A 23053-nucleotide genomic window follows, 5' to 3' on the forward strand; every position below is an offset into this window, starting at 1 on the left:
TCTCATTCAAAAATCGCCTTAAAGGTGGAGTTGGGGATTAATAAACAGATCAGGTCTCTATATCACTGTAAAGGTATTCTGAAGCCAGTATAATACAAATAAAACAGAAATGGACCACATGTTCCTTTTTTTCTATGTGCATTCATTTTAAATCTAAAGTCTTGCAGCATAAAGTCTATAAATACTTAACTGGATTTCTAAAAAAAAAAAAAAGAAGAATATGCTTAGAGGTAAGTAACTGATTAGCGGCTTATAGAGCACCCACAGTTTTGAAAAGGAAAAAAAAAGAAAGTTATTTCAGTCTGAAAATAACTTACCTGCAGGTGTGAGGTGATGCTATGCTTTCACGTTTCCAGGTGACACATTCTGGTGTAGTGTGTTTCGCATCGTGTTACCATGTCACATTCCTTCTGATGCAAAGTGACAGATGAAAAACTCAGGATGGGTTCTCCCCATATACCCCTGAGTCTGTGTGGGTGTATGTGTCTGCATAAGAAAGGTTCAGAATGGGTGCTGGCTACCTCCTATATAGACGAGGGAAAGCTTGCTATTTCCTTTATATCTGTGGGCAGAAGGAAGGAACTCATTAGAATGTGTCAAGTTTCTAGTTCGAGTGATACTGCACATGTAATCTCATTAGCTCTACTGGGGAATTGCAGGAGTACGTGTGTAAAACAAGGTTTTATGGATGTAGCTCAGCCAGTAGGTACTAATGGATGGATAATGGGTTTGTTCATTTGTTGTTTTCCTGATTTGGGGTCAGATCCTCTTCTGGTGTAAACTGGAATAGCTCCACTGAAGCACGCCGAGTTACGCCAGCTGAAGATCTGATTTGATCAGTATTTAGATCAGTTTTTCATTCACTGGGTAACTGATTACTGTGTTTTCTGAAAGTGTATATGTGCACATGCTAGGAATGTCACAGGAATGCAGAATGCTTGTTTGTGTTCCTCAGAGAAATGGGTGGACTGGTTCAAAAAAGTAAGAACCCAGCTCAGAGCCTTTACCCTGTCTCTAGCACAGAACCGTTTTTAAAGGTGTTTAGATTCTCAGTTCCCTCCCCACCTCCCTCCATTATTTATCATCCACATATACCTCACCTTCTGAATTCTGGTCTGGACCAAAGATGCAATTACTCCAGTGTCATGAAAGAGACTGACCAAGTGACATTTTCAGCCTGACTGAAAATAGAAAATGCCAGATACAGTAAAAGCTGTTTTATCTGGCATGTTGTGGGGATGGGGAGCTGCCAGTTAACTAAGAGGGAGGGAGTTTGGGTGCAAGAGGGGGTGCAGGGCATGGGCTCTGGGAGGGAGTTTGGGTGTGGGAAGGGGCTCGGGGCAGGGAATTGGGGCATGGGAGGGGGCTTGGAGTGCTGGATCTGGGGACTGTTCACCTCGGGTGGCTCCCCACAAGTGGCAACCTGTCCCAGGTGCTCCTAGGCGGAGGCACAGCAGGTGGCTGTGTGCACTGCCCCCGCCCCGCCCTGAGCATTGGTTCCGCAGCTCCCATTGGCTGGGAACCTTAGTCATCTTTTTTCCAAGCTGAAAAGTCCCAGTCTTATTAATCTCTTCTCATATGGAAGCTGTTTCATGGGCAGCAGGTATAAAAGGCCGAGGCAGGCTAAGTCTCTGCTGACCTAGGCCATGGCCCCACCCATGTTCCACCCAAAGGCCCCGCCCTCCTTCTCCCTCTGCCCTGAAGCTGGCGGGGACTCAGCTCCAGCCAGCCGCATGGGGCGGTGTTGGGGCCAGCAGTTTGGCCTGGTGCTGCGGGGCTGGCATGGCTGGGATGGGCGGGCCGGGGCTCCTCTGGACATGGGGGGCAGTCATCTTGGGGTGCCTCTGGCCGTGGGGATGGTGATGTATTCAAGATGTGGGCATACCATGGATTTATATAGAGACATTATGATATTTTCTATCTTATATATCCCTTTTGTAATGGTTCCTAACATTCTGTTTGCTTTTTTGACTGCTGCTGCATATAGAATCATAGAATCATAGAATATCAGAGTTGGAAGGGACCTCAGGAGGTCATCTAGTCCAACCCCCTGCTCAAAGCAGGACCAATTCCCAGCTAAATCATCCCAGCCAGGGCTTTGTCAAGCCAGGCCTTAAAAAGCTCTAAGGATGGAGATTCTATCGCCTCCCTAGGTAACCCATTCCAGTGCTTCACCACCATCCTAGTTAAATAGTTTTTCCTAATATCCAACCTAGACCTCCCACACTGCAACTTGAGACCATTGCTCCTTGTTCTGTCATCTGCCACCACTGAGAACAGCCGAGCTCCATCCTCTTTGGAACCCACCTTCAGGTAGCTGAAGGCTGCTATCAAATGCCCCCTCACTCTTCTATTCTGCAGACTAAATAAGCCCAGTTCCCTCAGCCTCTCCTCATAAGTCATGTGCCCCAGCCGCCTAATCATTTTCATTGCCCTCCACTGGACTCTCTCCAATTTGTCCACATCCTTTCTGTAGTGGGGGGCCCAAAACTGGATGCGACACTCCAGATGTGGCCACACCAGTGCCGAATAGAAGGGAATAATCACTTCCCTCGATCTGCTGGCAATGCTCTTACTAATGCAGCCCAATATGTTGTTAGCCTTCTTGGCATACTGTTGACTCATATCCAGCTTCTCGTCCACTGTTATCCCCAGGTCCTTTTCTGCAGAACTGCCTCTTAGCCAGTCGGTCCCCAGCCTGTAGCAGTACATGAGATTCTTCCATCCTAAGTGCAGGACTCTGCACTTGTTCTTGTCGAACCTCATCAGATTTCTTTTGGCCCAATCCTCCAATTTGTCAATCCTCCAGCATATCTACCTCTCCCCCCAGTTTAGTGTCATCCACAAACTTGCTGAGAGTGCAATCCACCCCATCATCCAGATCATTAATGAAGATGTTAAACAAAACTGGCCCCAGGACCGATCCCTGGAGCACTCCGCTTGATACCGGCTGCCAACTAGACATCGAGCCATTGATCACTACCAGTTGAGCTCAACAATCTAGCCAGCTTTCTATCCACCTTATAGTCCATACTTTTTTACCTTGCTGATAAGAATGCTGTGGGAGACCATATCAAAAGCTTTGCTAAAGTCAAGATCTATTACGTCCACCGCTTTCCCCATATCCACAGAGCCAGTTATCTCATCATAGAAGACAATCAGGTTGGTCAGGTATCTCTTGCCCTTGGTGAATCCATGTTGACTGTTCCTGATCACCTTCCTCTCCTCCAAGTTCTTCAAAATGGATTCCTTGAGGACCTGCTCCATGATATTTCCAGGGACTGAGGTGAGGCTGACCGGTCTGTAGTTCCCCGGATTCTCCTTTCCCCCTTTTTTTAAAGATGGGCACTATATTTGCCTTTTTTCCAATCGTCCTGAACCTCCCCAATCATCACGAGTTTTCAAAGATAATGGCCACTGGCTCTGCAACCACATCAGCAAACTCCCTCAGCATTAGATCTGGCCCCGTGGACTTGTGCATGTCCAGATTTTCTAAGTAGTCCTTAACTTGTTCTTTCACCACTAAGGGCTGCTCACTTCCTCCTCATACTGTGCTGCCCAGTGCAGCAGTCTGGGAGCTGACCTTGTCTGTGAAGACCGAGGCAAAAAAAGCATTGAGTACCTCTGCTTTTTCCACATCATCAGTCACTAGGTTCCCTCCCCCATTCAGTAAGGGTCCCACACTTTCCCTGACCTTGTTCTTGTTGCTAACATACCTGTAGAAACCCTTCTTGTTACCCTTCACATCCCTTGCTTGCTACAACTCCAGTTGTGCTTTGGCCTTACTGATTACACCTCTGCATGCTCAAGCAATATTTGTATACTCATCCCTAGTCATCTGTCCAAGTTTCCACTTCTTCTAAGCTTCCTTTTTGCGTTTAAGCTCACCTAAGATTTCTCTGTTAAGCCAAGCTGGTCGCCTGCCATATTTGCAATTCTTTCTGCACATCAGGACGGTTTAAAATACAGCCAGTTCCCCTGGACTCCTTTCCCCCTACTATTAGTCTCCCAGGGGATCCTGCCCATCAGTTCCCTGAGGGAGTCAAAGTCTGCTTTTCTGAAGTCCAGGGTCCATATTCTGCTCTTCTCCTTTCTTCCTTTTGTCAGGATCCTGAACTCGACCATCTCATCATCACTGCTGCCCAGGTTGCCACCGACTTCTACTTCCCCTACCAATTCTTCCCTGTTTGTGAGCAGCCGGTCAAGAGGAGCACAGCCCCTAGTTGGTTCCTCCAGCCCTTGCACCAGGAAGTTGTCCCCAACACTCTCCAAAAACTTTGGTCCACACTAGTATTGCACAGTCTCGGAATTCAGAGAAGGACAAGTTTTGCTCAGCCCTTGCATGGAGGTGAAAAGCTGAGAGATTTCTCAAGCCAGATTAATAACGGCATTGGTGCAGTTGCCAGCACAGGTGACCTCCCCAATTCAGGGGCTGAAGGGAGCTGATTCAGGCCTGGCACAATCTCTCCCATTACAATCGTCCCTAAAGGCTACCAAAAGTGCATGGAATCACCCAGATCTAGAAACACCCTGGCTACATCTCATGACACCCTCCCCCCTCACCACACCCCAACTCTGCCCCTAGCCTGCTGTGGCTCACCCCATGCAATGCGGGAGGGGCTGCAAGATAACATAGAGCTGTAGGAATCACCAGAGCAATCTCTGGGGAGGGATCTTATACCTGCCCTATGGCTTGTTTGCAGCTGCATATCTGGTATACAGGGACCACAGGCCCAGGCCAGTGTTGAATCAGCCCCCTTCTCTACTCCCCTCCTTGCAGACCTAACTAGGAGCTGGACACAGTCAGACCCGGAGTGGGTTTTATTTATTGAGAGTTAGCAAATAATGATCTCAGCCCAGCTGACTACAGTTACTCAAAATAACTTCTTCTAAGGGTGGATGGCTGGAAAGAGCTGAACCATCTGGGGAATGAGATGCCCACAGACATGTTATGGTTTTTAGCAGACAGTCTACCAGAGAGTCACATCACAGGCCAAAAATACCATCAAGCTGTGGTTTTACTGCTGGTGGTGCTGTTGTTTCGTTTTCATGCTTTCACTCGTGTGCCTGTTCTATTGGTTTATCGCATTACCCGATATAACATGATGCCTTCACATTTCTTAAAAAATCATTTTCCTTTGGATCAATAACAACGGTAGTAGCCAACTGATGTTCCTTGCAGCAGAGCAAATAAGCAAGTGCCTGCAGTCAAAATGTGTCAAGTGCTTCAGTAACAGTGTGGTTCCTGCCGGAGGCAGAAGCTCCTTAGCTAGCTATAGGAGGGGTGGGCATTAATTTTACAAATGGCTGGTTCCCAAAAGGATTCAAATCAGATACACAAAGCCGGGGCTGTACTTTGGGAATGGGAACAACATTATGATCGTGCTTCTGGCCCTTCAGAATATTTCTTTTTCAGACATGGGGATTGACTCACTGTCAGTAGTGCAGGAAGATGGAAATGACACGTCCTTTGTGCCAATGATCCTCCTGAACTCACCCTGAGGTAAGGCAAATGGCCTTTGCGCTAACACCTTCCATCAGTGCTTCTGCTACAGACGGCTTTCATTTGCAGGAGGAGTTTCAAAGGAGTGGGGGTTGCACTTCTTCCACGTAGCCCTCTTTGGCCATCTCCTCCTGAGGCTGCACTGACCCGAGACACTCCCAACCCCATCGGAGTAGGAGGGAGGTGGTGATCCCTTCCAGATGCTGCAATCTCATCCTTTGGTGGACTTTCCATCCCCAGGGCCTAGCAAAGGTGTTTATGCTGACGCAATCCAGGCTGGATTTTGCAATGAAGTTAGGCTGAAATTTCATGGTCTGAAGCTTCATTTCTCATCAGTTCAGGTATTTTGTATAAAAAACCCAAATCATAGCAAGACTGTCTGAAAAAGGGATGGGTTGGATTATGTTTACAAGTATTTCAATGCAAGTGAATGAATGGACTACATTAAAGATGGATCAGTTCACAATATGTCTGTTTCAGTACATTTTCACATAACCTTTGGTTTTCAAGCCACCCTCTCTTTTTTGATTCTTTACGCACTATGATTCCTTGCTTGATTACTGTGTTGGTGAAGGAGGGAACACGGTAGCTTCTATTGTTAACAAGCTCTGTGGTCTGAAACTGGATTTGTATCTGGGGATGTGTGTGAGTTGCACTGCAGCGTACCTATAATGTGGCTGACTGGGGGGTGGGGGGTGTGTGTGGAAATCCTGTTTGAAATAATCCTTGCGGATCTAATACACAGCTGGGAATGTTTCTGATCCAAAAGAAGCCAAATCTTAAATGTCTTGGAAGAAATCCTTAAAATCAGATCAGTGGAGAGGAAGAGCTTGACAGAAAGACAACCTGCTGTGCTGCTCGGAAGGTGTTCTAGAACCAAGTCAATCAGATATCTTCTACTCATCTACATATACCATGTGACTAACAACACCAGCCGAGGTGATGGTTCTAAGAGGATGAGCACTGCATTCCTGGGAGGAGTGATTATCTCCGAGGGGTGACAGGTTACATACTGGAAGAAAAACAATTAGCACAGCAGTGAGGAAGCCAGTGGAAGACAGATGGGAATAGCAATGTTAGAGGCTTTTAAACTCAGTGTGATGCATCAGAGATTAAACCCTTTATACAACAGGCCTGGAGAAGCTGGCTGAAATATTTTCATAAATGATAGATATTGTTAGTGATTACACTATTTGTCATATAATGGATTCAGACACTAGGTGATGGCATCTTGACTTGTGATGCTGTAAGTTCATAGCTTACCTGCTTTGATTATTTTAGTGGTGCTTTTCCTGTTATCATAGCAAAGGGTCTTCTATTAAGAACATAAAACAGCATATTAAATATACAAATTCTGGGGTTAACAATTCAGCAGTAAAAATTCTCTCTGACTCAGCTGGGCTAGGCTGCAGTTCAGAACCATTTGTTTTACAAATGCAGTTTGAAAATGTTTTGTTTTTTATTTAAATATCAGTTTGAAGTTCTAAGAAAAAAATTAAGCTAAAGTTGTATTTACACAACTGAAAAATGACTTACATTATAATATAATGTAAATATTTCACATTGCTAGATTGCCCCAACTTGACATGACCCCATTTACCAATTACACACAGAAAACTACATCAAAAGGACATTATTAAGGTTGCAAAGAAAGCACTCAAAAGGTTAGGAAATAGCAGAATTAAGGTGACCTGTGTAACCTGAATTCAACCATCTTGTGCATATGCATCATGATAGAGCCGTTAGTTACATAACCACATATTTTTAAAACATAACATAAATTAGTTTCTATGATGTGCATGTCTTTACCTTTCTAGTACCTCTCTAGCCATTTGCTAGTCCAAGATTTTGGACATGCTAGAATAATAATCATAATGGCTTAAGTTTTCAAAACTGACCAGTGATTTGGGGTGCTTCTGTTTCTGAATGCTAATTCAAGACTCCTGATTTTTTAACTTTTTTCTTTTTTAAAAAAGCCTTGAAGAATCTGGGAACCCCAACATTCAGTCACCTAAACTCAATAGTCACTTTTGAAAATGTACACCCTGTTGGCTAAGTATATGTCACAGCCCTAAGGTGTCACCTGCTGTGACTGTACCCCTTCACAGGCTCCTACAGCTGACAGCTTTAACTATCTTAATGGCATAAACATTTTAGCCGCCATCAAAGTGCATTTTCTAAAACATCAGCTTTTCAAAATTATGGAAATGAAATCCACAAAATATTCATGTAATGTTACTTTTCCACTCTAATCGCTTTAATGCACTTTACCAAAGTAACTATTCCCCATTGTAACAATAAGAAAAGAAATTGTTTACAAATTGTACATTGAAATTTAAGTTACTAGTAGTAGCAACAGGTTTATAGTGACAAGTCACTTTAGATTGGAGTTTAATTTATGAAGATTGCTTTACCTGAGGCTATGGTAATCTATGCCTTTGGAGTAATTCACACTCTGCCTCATTTCTAATGCAGTCAAAGACTGTCGTATTTCACTATGACAATGTAATCACAGATCCACATTAAAAAGTCATTATTGTTTAGAATCCAGCTTGGTTTGAAAAACACTTACTATAAAATTCAACAGCCTTTGTAAATTACCCAGAGGTTTACTCAAGAATACAAGGTGCAGTGATTTAAATCTGGAATTTACTACTTTATTGATTATATAGGATTTTTAGGTCACTGCATTTACGGGAAATGATTAGTGAGTAATCAAAGTAATAAACTCCCTGATGCTGGTTCATAAATAATTATGAATTGAATTTTCTTTATCAACTATTAGATGTAAACTGCTTTAACTGTAAGAAATCTTTATTAAACTTTTTTTTGTCATTTTTTGTAGTGTGGTCTGAAAATCAATAGTGATAATAAAAGAAAGACCCCAAAGCATTATTTCTGATTTTGGGGGGATGGGCATAAAGGACTCCATTAGACATTCCAACTGCACTTTTTGGTTGCCAGCTGATTAGCTAAAACTTTTGGACTGAATTTTAAACTATGCTGGACTTTCTTGCAAATTAGACAGCTCCTTTGCCAGCACTATTAGAGCATGTAGCCAATAAATAGATAAATTCTGCCTACTTAGTGATGTTTTAAAACCCAGATTTATATTCTAACAAGCAACTAGCCTTTTATACATTACTGTACATGCAGCAATTATTGAATTCCTACTTATCTTTAAATTGTTAAGAACCTTTTCTTTCCTTTTTCCTCCCTGTGAACTGGAGGGGTTTTAGCTGTGACTATTGAACAAGGATTCAAAAGCACAATAAAAACAAATGATGCAATGAACCAATTAAAATCATTGTATATATTTTTCTTTAATTAGGCATTTATGAGCTGTGAACTGGATCCGATATTCCCAAAGCACATGACATGTGGACATGTAATAGCAGCTTTCGGGATGTTACATTAGCTTTTTATGCCTGCAAATAGAGTTTGGTAAATTAACTTTAGGAGTAATTTAATTCAGTTTTGTTGGAGTACAGGACAGGTAGAAGCTGGAGATGCTCCTTTCATATTAGGTTTTTGAATATAGTACATTTAGTGACAATCGTGATCCGAGGTCAACAGTTTCACATTTTTAAGAAGCGGCTCATGAATATTTTCGGGTCTAGTAAAAGTGAATACTAAAGAGCTGGTTCACACAGAGATGGGCTCATTACCATGTTGGTGACTGAATACGTACAAGAACAAATTCTTGCCAGTAAATGAGACCATACAGACAAGTGTTTTTCTTCCTGCCTGAAGCAAATAGTGCCATTTAAAAATGATTTTAGACAGCTGACTTTTTTTTTTAATGCTATGGCTAAATTGGGCAAAGGAAAATTCTCTATTTAGGATCTTGTTGTTTTCAAGTTGATATATTTCTATCCCAACCATAATGAGAATATCTATAACTGGAGCTGTAATCCATGCAGCTCTGAATGTTCCCCTGCTCCTACCACCACCTTCAGATGACCCATGCAAATGAGCGATCATCAGTACTTTAGAAAGCTGCACTGGGACTTCCACCATGAAAAATAACAGGAATTTTTCCTGGAGCGTTCAGCTTTTAGGCACCAAGTTTCTGGGGCCCTGTAGAGGCCTATGGCTCTGCCCTCATGAATATCACTGTAGGACTAGAGCCTTTAGCCTGCAATGTGTTCTAGCGGATAGGGTAGTAGACTATGGGTAAGTCTCTATGTGAGCTGAGAGGTGTGATTCCCAGCTCGCGCAGAGGTACCTGTGCTAGCTCTGCTCAAGCTAGCACATATAAATAGCAGTGTCCCCAGGGACACAGGTGGAGGATTGGGCTAGCTGCCCAAGTGTGTACCCGGAGGATCAGGTGGGATTGTACTCTGGGTAACTAGCTCAAGCAGCTGCCTATACCACGGCAGACACACTGCTATTTTTAGGCACTCAAGCAGGGTTAGTGCCCCCCAGTGTAGACCAGGGACCAGCACTGGTCCATGGATCTGTCATTGAGAAACACTGACTTAGGAGACCTGGGTTCTAGCCTGCAGTATGACTTTGGGCAACTCATTTGACCTCTGTTTCCCCTGCCGTTGTCTGTCTGTAATTTTTTAGGGTGTAAGCTCTTTAAGGTAGAGGGTCTCTCTTACTATATATTTATATGGTGCCTACCTCAGTGAAGCACCACTGTAATATCAATAATAATCATTTGTGAATTAGATTAAATGCACTCAATACATTAAAGAATATCCTGCATTGAGTTGGTTACAAGTTACTGGAAATAATAGCAATTTAAATTGAATATTGTAAGTTCCATGTGGATTTGTTCACTGAGGATTTTAAATAATGTTGTCCAGGCAACAGGAGCTGCAACAGAGTCATTGTAGTAGAGATTTCAGTTCACACCAATCACATAGATAGTCTCTGGGGTATTAACATTTACTTTTGGAAAACCAGACAGCTCCTAGACCCTCAGCTGAAGTAAATACACTGACTTTCACCAGCTGGGGATCTGGCCCAGTGTCTTTAAGACGGCTAGTTGATAGCTATGCCTTACATGAGCCAGCAGAGGACCTCAATAGGTAACGGTGCTGAGCTTGTTTGGAAACCTGGCCCCAATTTTGGATGCTGAGCATTTGAAAATCCAGCTCTGAGCTCTTTTGGAGATCTGGCCGTAATTGACAGATCTTAGCCCCCATAACCGTACTCTGAAGCCGGAAAAGTAAAAACAAATGGGCAAACATCTGAAGTGACCAGGCAGTAGTAATAGTAATAAGGAAAGGCTTTGTTAGGTTTCTTAGACAACTTTGTTTCCTAAGCCCCGATGTGTCTGTACACAGCTTCATTTGAGCATACGCCCATTCTAATCACAATTTATAGGAAAGTTCCATTTATAAAGGGCTAATAAATGAGTAACAGATATTTTAATAAATGGTTCATTGATTGGTACAGATTGTTTATAGAATCCAACAAGCCAACAGATTGTTCATAATACTGGCTTAAAACTACCCATAACACCTTCTGTAGATGGGCTGATAGCTACCTACAGTAGCTACATGGCTGTTGTGTACTTATAACAGCTATAAATCATTTATTAGCCCTTTATAAACTATTTGTAAATGCAACCTTAAGATGAAGGGTGGCCTAAATTGTTGCCATTGAGTATTAAGTAATGCTTTGAAGTAAATGGATTTATGTTGAATCGGGGACAGTGTGACTCATGGGTAGGCTTTTGGAAAAGCAATTTTCCTGACTTGAACTTTTTAAGTAATTCTAGTTTGTTGTTCTGTTTTAGGACATGATCCTGCAACTCCCTGGACACTTGAATATTTCTTATAAGAGTTCAGAGTGCAGATTTTGAATGTGGTTGAACAGTGCATTAAACTTCCTTGGGTTATGTTTCAAGAAAGTAAATAAGCCCCTTGAAGATGTTTGCAATAAAGTAAGGTATCATTTAGTGACACGTTATCCAACCAGCAGTTCACATAGATGGTGGCTTATTTCCTTATTAGCATAATTAACCAATAGTGCTTTCTTCATGGGTCTCAATTTCTAATTGAGGTACAGCTGTGAAACAAAGTTCTGTCTCCATTAAAGCATGTTGTCTGATTACAAGGGCTTTTATTCCCACAATAATTGCATTTAGGGTAAACACTTAATTGGCAGGAATAATTAACCAAAAAGGGTGACGATTTCTGTATAAATCTATTCATTATTGAGATACTGCTGTGATAGCAATGTCTACTCCTAACTAAAATGAACATGTAGAAAATAGGGTGACGGAGCCAGACAGATAATAGCTAGAAGTCCAATATAGATTTCTAAATAATACTACAATTAATAGTAATACTTAGTACTTACATAGTGCTGTGTCTCTTCAAAGTACAGTACATGTTCATGGACTGCTAACATTTCTCATGTTCTCATCTTATCAGACATTGAGCTAATAGAAGTATTAGAAGACAGTCTACCGTACGTTATTCTGTAATTCTTCAGTTAGTGCAAAGATACTGGTCACATGCCTTCCTACCAACGCAAACTCGTAATGAATCCTGAGGTGACTCAGAAGCCTGAAGTTTGCAATTTGCTGCGGGGATGATGGGTGCGGAATAAATAAAAAAAAAGAACCCACAATAATCTATTCTGATTTAAAAACATTGGAAATCAGATTCAAGACCTGGATGGATGGATCACCTCCTGCAATGGTTTGGGATGAGAAGACCAGCTATAGGTTGAAAGGTATTGAATAGATGGATGGGAATTGAACCTGGTACTTCTGTAGCTAAATGCACCAGTCTTAACTGCTTTATATAAAGCAGTGGTTTTTAACCTGTGGTCTGCGGACCCCTAGGAGTCCACAAACTATGTCTAAGCTTTCCAAAAAGGTCCGTACCTCCACTTGAAATTTTGTAGAGGTCTGCAAATTTAAAAAAAACTTGAAAACCACTGATCTAAACAACCCAATGACTTTGGTGAGAGAGGGATCAGGCCAATTAACCTAGAGGGAGTACAGACACCCCCCGGGTTACGCAAATCTGCATTTACGGAAAAAGTTCCATAAGCTAGAAATAGTGTGGGGTTTTTTGCGTAATGGTCGGGTATATGTTTCCGACTTACGCAAAATTTGAGTTATGCAAGGCGTGCCAGAACGGAACGCTTGTGTAAGGTGGGGAGCATCTGTAATATTTATACACACCGATACATAACCTAGCCACTGGAGGGCGACAATGAGCCACACTGAGGTCTAGTTCTCAGGTCTCCTTTATTTTCTTTTATTCATGCTTTTTGGGCTTTCCCATGTCTTTTATACCCATTTTATAATTTAATTTCCATACTGTTTTTACTGACAAAGATCTGTATTATGTATTTTACATAAACTGCAGTACATTTAACTGTTTTATAATTGAATTTGTTTATATTTCATGTAGATTTCCTTCCTTTAAAAACTGCTAATGATAAAAAAAAATTAAAATACCTTTACATATGCTGTTCATTATGTTTTATGGATGCCTGCCTAAGCATAAGGTTACATGCAATGGGTAGGATTAGTTCCAGTGTTCACTCATCCAAATCTCAGGAATTCATAGATAATAGCTTAAATAGTTAGATCAACAGTTTGAGTGTGTATTTTGGAATTAGTCAATGCTCATTTGTGTCTTATCTAAAAAGAGCCAGGTGCTCAGTGCAAATTGCCATAGGACTGTTTAATCCCACTGATTTAAATATCCTCTTTTCTTTTCTTCTTCACAAAAGTGGAGGATGAATGAATGCAAACTTGTGAGGATGAGGAACACTTACTCGGGACAGAAAGGGTACTTCTATATTGTAGAGTGAGGCATGTTATCACTTCTATATCTAAGCACTCTTTTCTAGCCTCTGTCATCACTGTAGATCAAACTGCCTCAGTCCACACACTTACCAGTTTCTATCATTATTTTTCTGAAAAATTAAACAAATAGGAAAAAGGAAAAATCCTTATTTCTGTCCCACTCAAGCAGCCTGGCAGTTATCACAACAGCATAAATGAGAGACAGAAAGGACTGGTTAGGTCTTCTCACCCTTTTCTCTCCTAATGCCGGATTGCTTCCAATGGAATAATCTACTGGTTTTTTAGCTGAGTTTTAAGTGACCCAAAATGGAGTTGCCCCTTCTTCCTGTAGGAGAGAGAACTTTCTGCAACCATTACCAAAATGCAGCTGCTTCTGAGGTGGAAAATAACAGGCCAGCAGCCATTAAAATGGTAACAGCAACAATACAATGCACTTTAGAGACAAGAAGCAAAGAAGATCATCTCAGTCAATGAAATAAGCAGGCAGAATATAACTATCATTGTTTGGGAACCAGGGGATGCACCCCTCCTCTCGCAGAAAATGCCCTGGGATCTTAAAGACCATAAATGATCAGGCTCCAGGTATTATGTCTCATCCCAAAGACAGTACTACTAGCAGCTGGGGCCACCTGGCACCAAGCTGAGGTGCTCGTTCAGTAAAGTTTCAGAAGAGAAAGGTGAGCAATCTGGAATCGGGAATCAGGAGGTCCTGATTTCTAATTCTGCTTCTGACACTGACTGAGGGTATGTCTACACTATGAAATTAGGTTGAATTTATAAAAGCTGGTTTTATAGAAATCAGTTTTATACAGTTGATTGTGTGTGTCCCCACATAAAATGCTCTAAGTGCATTAAGTCGGCGGACTGCGTCCACAGTACCGAGGCTAGCGTCGACTTCCGGAGCGTTGCACTGTGGGTAGCTATCCCACAGTTCCCGCAGTCTCCGCCGCCCATTGGAATTCTGGGTTGAGATCCCAATGCCTGAATGATGCAAAACAGTGTCGCAGGGGGTTCTGGGTACATGTCGTCAGGCACCTCCCCCTCCGTCAGAGCAACGGCAGACAATCGATTCGCTCCTTTTTACCTGGGTTACCTGTGCAGACAACATACCACGCCAAGCATGGAGCTCGCTCAGCTCAGCTCACCGTCACCATATGTCCTCTGGGTGCCGGCAGACGTGGTACTACATTGCTACACAGCAGCAGCTAATTGCCTTTTGGCAGTAGACGGTGCAGTATGACTGGTAGCCTTCATTGGCGATCTGGGTGCTGGCAGACGTGGGGCTGCATTGCACACAACAGCAGCCCCTTGCCTTTTGGTAGAATATGGTATATTACGATTGATATCCATCGTCGTTGTACTGCAGTGGCTGTCAATCATGGGCACCTGGGCAGACATGCTCAGTCCTATCAAACAGTCTCGACAATGATGGCTATCAGTCGTAGTATGCTATTTTCTGCCAAGCGCCCAGTATTTTCTGCCAAGCACCCAGAAGATGCTGAGGGCTATCAGTCATGCTGCACCGTCATCTGCCAGCTTAAGATGTAAAAAATAGATTTGTTCTGTATTCATTTGCTTCCCCCTCCCTCTGTGAAATCAATGGCCTGCTAAACCCAAGGTTTTGAGTTCAATCTTTCGGGGGGGCCATTCTGTGTGACAGTTGTTTGTGTTTCTCCCTGATGCACAGCCAACTTTGTTAATTTTAATTCCCTGTACCTGTACGCCATGTCGTCACTCGCCCCTCCCTCCCTCCGTCCGTCAGATACTAGTTTCACGCCTTTTTTCAGACCAGACGCCATAGCACTGGGATCATGGAGCCTGCTCAGATCACCGCGGCAATTATGAGCACTATGAACACCATGCGCATTGTCCTGGAGTATATGCAGAGCCAGGACAAACCAAAGCAAAACCAGGACCAGCCGAGGAGGCGATTGCAGCAGGGCGATGAGAGTGATGAGGAAATTGACATGGACATAGACCTCTCACAAGGCACAGGCCCCAGCAATGTGCAAAACATGGTGTTACTGGGGCAGGTTCATGCCATGGAACGCCGATTCTGGGCCCGGGAAACAAGCACAGACTGGTGGAACCGCATCGTGCTGCAGGTGTGGGACGATTCCCAGTGGCTGCAAAACTTTCGCATGCGTAAGGGCACTTTCATGGAACTTTGTGACTTGCTTTCCCCTGCCCTGAAATACCAGGATGAGAGAAGCCCTCACAGTTGAGAAGCGAGTGGCGATAGCCCTGTGGAAGCTTGCAACGCCAGACAGCTACCGGTCAGTTGGGAATCAATTTGGAGTAGGCAAATCTACTGTGGGGGCTGCTGTGATCCAAGTTGCCAGGGCAATCAAAGACCTGGTGATATCAAGGGTAGTGACTCTGGGAAACGTGCAGGCCATAGTGGATGGCTTTGCTGCCATGGGATTCCCAAACTGTGGTGGAGCGATAGACGGAACCCATATCCCTATCTTGGCACCAGAGCACCAAGCCACCGAGTACATAAACCGCAAGGAGTACTTTTCAATGCTGCTGCAAGCCCTGGTGGATCACAAGGGACGTTTCACCAACATCAACGTGGGATGGCCGGGAAAGGTACATGATGCTCACGTCTGGCACTCTGGTCTGTTTCGAAAGCTGGAGGAAAGGACTTTCTTCCCGGACCAGAAAATAACCGTTGGGGATGTTGAAATGCCTATTGTGATCCTTGGGGACCCAGCCTACCCATTAATGCCATGGCTCATGAAGCCGTACACAGGCAGCCTGGACAGTAGTCAGGACCTGTTCAACTACAGGCTGAGCAAGTGCCGAATGGTGGTGGAATGTGCATTTGGATGTCTAAAAGTGCGCTGGCGCAGCTTACTGACTCACTCAGACCTCAGCGAAAAGAATATCCCCATTGTTATTGCTGCTTGTTGTGCGCTCCACAATATCTGTAAGAGTAAGGGGGAGACATTTATGGTGGGGTGGGAGGTTGAGGCACATCGCCTGGCCGCTGATTACGCGCAGTCAGACACCAGGGCGGTTAGAAGAGCACAGCAGGGCGCGGTGCGCATCAGAGAAGCTTTGAAAACGAGTTTTGTGACTGGCCAGGCTTCGGTGTGAAACTTCTGTTTGTTTCTCCTTGATGAACCCTCCGCCCCACCCCCCCACCCGGTTCACTCTACTTCCCTGTAAACCAACCACCCCACCCTCCCCTCCCCCTTCGAGCACCGCTTGCAGAGGCAATAAAGTCATTGTTACTTCACATTCATGCATTCTTTATTAATTCATCACACAACTAGGGGGATAATTGCCAAGGTAGCCCGGGATGGGTGGGGGAGGAGGGAAGGAAAAGGACACACTGCAGTTTAAAACTTTAACTCTTATTGAAGGCCAGCCTTCAGATGCTCGGGCAATCATCTGGGGTGGAGTGACTGGGTGGCCGGAGTCTCCCCCACCGTGTTCTTGAGCATCTGGGTGAGGAGGCTATGGAACTTGGGGAGGAGGGCTGTTGGTTACACAGGGGCTGTAGCGGCGGTCTCTGCTCCTGCTGCCTTTCCTGCAGCTCAACCATACGCTGGAGCATATCAGTTTGATGCTCCAGCAGCCAGAGCATCGACTCTTGCCTTCTGTCTGCAAGCCGACGCCACCTATCATCTTCAGCCCGCCACTTGCTCTGTTCATCCCGCGATTCAGCCCGCCACCTCTCCTCTCGTTCATACTGTGCTTTTCTGTAGTCTGACGTTGACTGCCTCCACGCATTCTGCTGTGCTCCGTCAGCGTGGGAGGACATCTGGAGCTCCATGAACATATCATCCCAAGTCCGCCGTTTTCTCCTTCTAATCTTCACTAGCCTCTGTGAAGGAGAAACATTTGCAGCTGGTGGAGGAGAAGGGAGAGGTGGTTAAAAAAGACACATTTTAGAGAACAATGGGTACACTCTTTCACGTTAAATTTTGCTGTTCACATTACACAGCACATGTGCTTTCATTACAAGGTCGTATTTTTCCTCTTATATTGAGGGCCTGCCAGTTTGGTGTGAGAGATCACTCACGCAGTGCCAGGCAACAGATTTCGGCTTGCAGGCAGCCATGGTAAGCCACAGTCTTTTGGCTTTTTTAACCTTCTTAACATATGGGAATGGTTTCAAACAGTAGCACCCTCATTTCCCATACCAAGCTCCCGTTGGGTTGGCCATTTAAAATGGGTTTGCAATGTGAAAGGAGGGGCTGCGGTTTCCAGGTTAACATGCAGCACAAACCCAACTAACCCCCCTCCCCGCCCCACACCCAATTATCAGGGATGATCACTTCACCCCTCCCCCCCACCGCGTGGCTAACAGTGGGGAACATTTCTGTTCAGCAGAGCAGGAAAGGGCACCTCTGAATGTCCCCTTAATAAAATCACCCCATTTCAACCAGGTGACCGTGAATGATATCACTCTCCTGAGGATAACAAAGAGAGATAAGGAATGGATGGTGTCTGCATGCCAGCAAACACCGGGACCATACGCTGCCATGCTTTGTTATGCAATGATTCCAGACTACGTGCTACTGGCCTGGCATGGTAAAGTGTCCTACCATGGCGGACGGGATAAGGCAGCCCACCCCAGAAACCATTTGCAAAGGCTTTGGGAGTACATGAAGGAGAGCTTTCTGGAGATGTCCCTGGAGGATTTCTGCTCCATCCCCATACACGTTAACAGACTTTTCCAGTAGCTGTACTGGCCGCGATTGCCAGGGCAAATTAATCATTAATCATTAAACACGCTTGCTTTTAAACCATGTGTAATATTTACAAAGGTACACTCACCAGAGGTCCCCTGTGTGCCCTCAGGGTCTGGGAGCACGCCTTGGGTGAGTTCGGGGGTTACTGGCTCCAGGTCCATGGTGATAAACATATCCTGGCTGTTGGGGAAACTGGCTTCTCCGCTTCCTTGCTGCTGTGAGCTATCTACATTATCTTCATCCTCATCTTCCTCGTACCCCGAACCCTCTTCCCTGTGTGTTTCTCCAGTGACGGAATCATAGCACACGGTTGGGGTAGTGGTGGCTGCACCCCCTAGCATGGCATGCAGCTCCACGTAGAAGCGGCATATTTGTGGCTCTGCCCTGGACCTTCCATTTGCCTCTCTGGCTTTGTGGTAGGCTTGCCTTAGCTCCTTAATTTTCACGCGGCACTGCTGTGCGTCCCTGTTATGGCCTCTGTCCTTCATGGCCTTGGAGACCTTTTCTAATATTTTGCCATTTCGTTTACTGCTACGGAGTTCAGCTAGCACTGATTCATCTCCCCATATGGTGAGCAGATCCCGTACCTCCCGTTCGGTCCATGCTGGAGCTCTTTTGCGATCCTGGGACTCCATCACGGTTACCTGTGCTGATGAGCTCTATGTGGTCACCTGTGCTCTCCACGCTGGGCAAACAGGAAATGAAATTCAAACGTTCGCGGGGCTTTTCCTGTCTACCTGGTCAGTGCATCTGAGTTGAGAGTGCTGTCCAGAGCGGTCACAATGAAGCACTGTGGTATAGCTCCCGGAGGCCAATAATGTCGAATTCCGTCCACACTACCCCAATTCCGACCCGCTAAGGCTGATTTTATCGCTAATCCCCTCGTCGGAGGTGGAGTAAAGAAACCGGTTTAAAGGGCCCCTTAAGTCGAAAGAAAGGGCTTCGTCGTGTGAACGTGTCCAGGCTTAATTCGATTTAACACTGCTAAAGTCGACCTAAACTCGTAGTGTAGACCAGGCCTGAGTCACTCTGGAAATTTTAGCAAGTCACTTGAGCTCGCTGCTTCAGCTTTCTCATCTGTAAAATGAGGATAATCTACCTACCTCATAGGAGTGTGAGGATTAATTAATGTTTGTAAAGCATTTTACACATGTAAAATGCTCCATAAATTTTAAGTATTACTGTTACCAAGTAGGACACCTACTTAATTACCAAACCAAAGCCGTACATTCTCCTGGATAGTTCCTTACTAAGGCCCAGATCTTGCAAATACTTTGGTACTCACTGGGAATCTCCATGGTAGTAAGTTACACATATGCAAAAGCGCCTAAGTATTGACTAAGGTAGTGAGATCTAATGAGACTGTGGCTCATAAAGCTATAGCTATGATTAGGCATATCACACTACAAAATACTACATATTTTGTCCAGCTTCTAATACCTTTTGATAACAGCTCACTGAAAAACTGGGGGGAGAAGGAGGAGGGATTACAACATTTTGTTCCCTTTTTGGTTTATTTTGAATCAATATTTGAAATTTCAAAATTTTGTGCAAATGCCAAAATTTGGAGGAAAAAAAATCGACCAATAATATAGTTGGCCAGAAAAAAGAGAGGAACCCACCCACCTCTTAATGTTTTTGATCCCCCTCTCCCTCCACCCCTTACCCTTAAGAAAAGAACTTTGAGGAAACTTTGAAAAACAGTGCATGCATTCCACCACTTTCATTTACAAGCAGAATACAGAGTCTGTAGAATATGCTCTACATTTTCACTCCCATGCTTTCCAGAGTTTAGCTAGTTGTCAAGACGACTAATTACACAAGAACTAATGAAAGATTGTCAGACACATTCAATGCATGTTAGTAAATATAAGATTCTGTGAAGCATTATTAAGGCAAACCTTTCTGAGAGGGGCATACACACTGTACCAGATATAAATGGCTGAAAATTCTTTATGCCTATTTTTATTTTTGCTGTCCATTCCAACTATCAGTTAAGCAGTAATGGTCTAGGGTGGGGATTAATGGTGAACTGACAGGCATTTGTGCCATTAGTCCCAGCTGGTCATTAATCCCCAAGAATGCCCTGTGCTGAGGTCACTACTGCTATTATAAGATGAAAATGAGAGAAAACATAGGCATATGGATTTTTTTTTTTAATGGCTGATGTGGTTCAATTGGTATGTACAGAGGGTGCTTCTAGGAATTAATGACCTGCACATTAGCTAGTTGGATTGCTCGAATCATCTGTACATTCCACTGAGGAGGTTACAGCCATGAAAAATATCTATAAACTTTTTCATATTTATCATGAAAAAACCCTATATTCCAACATTGATTTTCAAAATAAGAAACTTCAACCAGGCTGCCTATAAACTGGCCTCTAATTCACTACCTGAAAAACAGCAACGACTAGGAAAGGAAGATTTGTTTTGGGATTAAGACCTGGGCTCAGGAGAGGTGAGTTCAATTTCTGGCTCTGCCACTGACTTGCTATGTGACCCTGGGAACTTTGCTTAGTCTCTTTGTGCCACTATCTGTAAAATGGGAACAGTAATGCTCCCCTTTCTCCCACCTTTCTGTCACTCTTGTAAGCTGTTCAGGGCAAGGACTTAGACTTATTATGTATTTGTACAGTCATGAGGCTCCGAACTTGGTTGGGAACCTATATGCTACTAGAATACTGGTAATAAAACGCGTGGAATACATTCCTAACCTCAGAGTCCATTTGAGAATTATTTTCTCATCAGGGCAATGATAGGGGTTTTTTTCTTTTCCATCAGTACAGTGCCCCTTGCCACTTGTGTATGCTACACTACCAAATATTTATTACTACCCTTGCCTACTATCTCATATTTCTATTGTACTCACCAGCTCTGTCCTCATATTCTCTTTTTCTCTCACCTACTGTCACAATAATTTATAGAAGGGACCATTATGATCATCTAATCTGACCTCCTGCCTAACACAAGTGCTAGACTTGTGCTACTCTGGGCCAGATTCTGATTTCCTCTACAGCAGCATCTATCAGGAGTAATCCCACTGAGTATGCTAGGGTTAGTCTAGATGCACACAGATCCGAATCTGGCCCTGTATTTGACCCGTGTACTTATAGTCTCTAAATTTTAGCATGTAACTTTGGGCTTTTGTGTAAATGCAAATAAAAGTGCATGACAATCCATCATTATTTTGATGGCAATCTTTTGGATGTCTGGAGTCAAAGACCCTGATTCAGCAAAGCACATAAGCGTGTGCCTAAGTCCATCCCTTTTCACCAAAGTACTTAACATTCAACATGTTCTTTTCCCCACTGAAGTCAATGCAATTTACCATGCTGTACGAAGTAGAGAAAGACTTAAGTGCTTTGCAGAATCAGGACCAGAGGGAACCCCAAGTGCATGAGTGTTGGTTCAGCTCAAGGTCACTGCATGGATTTGCACCAAAAACATATTCAATCATTCAATAACAGTTACTTGTACCATAAAGGCCCATCACACATATCTATCCACTTTTCTTTGGAATCAGCTATATCCACAGCTATTCTGACCTGCAAACTAATCAAATTTCCATGTGCATGCTTATTATAGCTCTGTTTTGTTTTTTAACCTTTTGTTTCTGTATTTTATTCTTTTGAGATGAGGCCCCTAAGGAATCTAACTCAAATATCTTCTTGAGCTGCCATCTGCAGACTAAATAAAAAGAACCGGATTGCTCCTATCTAGTTAGCACCTGAATACTAAGAATAATGAAGTTGTATGTGTTGAAAGGTCCTTCATTTACATGGCAAGCACTGCTTTGTATGTGTCAGGGAAAACAGACTAGGAAATTGCTTTTGTTAGGTTTGCAGTGGCCTTGATTTTTGACATGAAGTAGTGTAACATTGAACAGCATAGCTGGCTTCCCATTGGGTAAGCAAAAAGGCTGACCAAGATAAACATTGTGGGTTACTAGAAGTGGAGCTGTCAATTGTACAGGGTAATTCTGAACATGAAATGTGTGTGTGGAGGGGCATATTTTTCACTTAGGTTGCCCTCTTCAAAAGGGTAAGGGCATTCCCATTCAATAACTTATTATATTTAGATTTCCATAAATCACACTCTTTGCTAGGCAGTCATACCTCCTGGTAACTGAGGGAATTCCATTAGAGAATAGCAGGCTGATGGATATTTTCCCCGTATCCACAGGTAGATGGAGTTACTGGATCATTTAAAATGTTCTTCTAATGAGAAGTGCCGCACTATGAGAATATCGAATTTTCTTCCTTTTAATGAAAAATTAAGATCTCTACTAAATAACCAATTAGGTAGAAGGACTTGTTACCAGCTCCACCTTTGCAATTTGTGTGGGTAGATGGATTTGCAGATGCTCTAGAAATCTCCACTCAAGCATTCATCATAACATCCTATTTCCAATGATCCACATTCTCAGCAATACAGTTCAGTATTTTGATATTGCATCTCTTGTTTCATTAACTATTGTTATTACTACATTCATGCCTACAGGTCCTAACTGAGATTGGGGCCCCGTTGTGTAAAGCACTGTACAAAGGCACCATATGAGACAATCCCTGCCCTAAAGGGTTTATAATCCAAGGCCAGGAGTACACTACAGAATTCTGCAGGCTCCGCTACATTGGTCATTGACATGAGGAGGTGATCCCTGATCAACATATCTGTGCCAGGAGACGTCCTTGGTGTAGACGTAGCTATATCAGTAAAGCTGCATTTTATCAGTGTAACGTGTTTCACTCCTGGGGAGTGGTTTTATTACAAGCACAAAGCACAGCTTTGCCAGTATAGTTGGGTCCACACTAGGAGCACTTTGCGGGAATAGGATACTGGCATTCCTATACCAGTTAGATGTGGCCTAAGCAGACAAGCCTGAGAAAGGGTGGAGATGAAAGAGACACAGAGAAGTGAAGTGACCTGCCTCAGGTTACACAGCCCATCTTTGGCAGAGCACAGAATTCAACCAGGACTCCCGATTCCACTCTTGTGCACAAAAGACAAAATGGAGATTCATCATATGACTATCACATGATCAAAACCATATATTTTC

At 43.6% G+C, this 23053-nt stretch overlaps 1 long non-coding RNA gene across 1 annotated transcript in view; it reads right to left on the reverse strand.

Annotated features, from left to right (window-relative positions):
• Positions 1 to 484: 484 nt before the first annotated feature.
• Positions 485 to 23053, reverse strand: part of LOC128837092 (uncharacterized) — a 33419-nt gene continuing 10850 nt past the window's right edge. Inside the window, exons 2-3 of the long non-coding RNA XR_008444887.1 lie at positions 6767 to 6818; positions 485 to 562 (exon numbers count right to left, since the gene is read on the reverse strand). This is a non-coding gene — a long non-coding RNA (uncharacterized LOC128837092). The remainder of the gene's footprint in view (positions 563 to 6766; positions 6819 to 23053) is intronic.

Source organism: Malaclemys terrapin, chromosome 4 (genome assembly GCF_027887155.1).
Source record: "Malaclemys terrapin pileata isolate rMalTer1 chromosome 4, rMalTer1.hap1, whole genome shotgun sequence".
NCBI lineage: Eukaryota > Metazoa > Chordata > Testudines > Emydidae > Malaclemys > Malaclemys terrapin.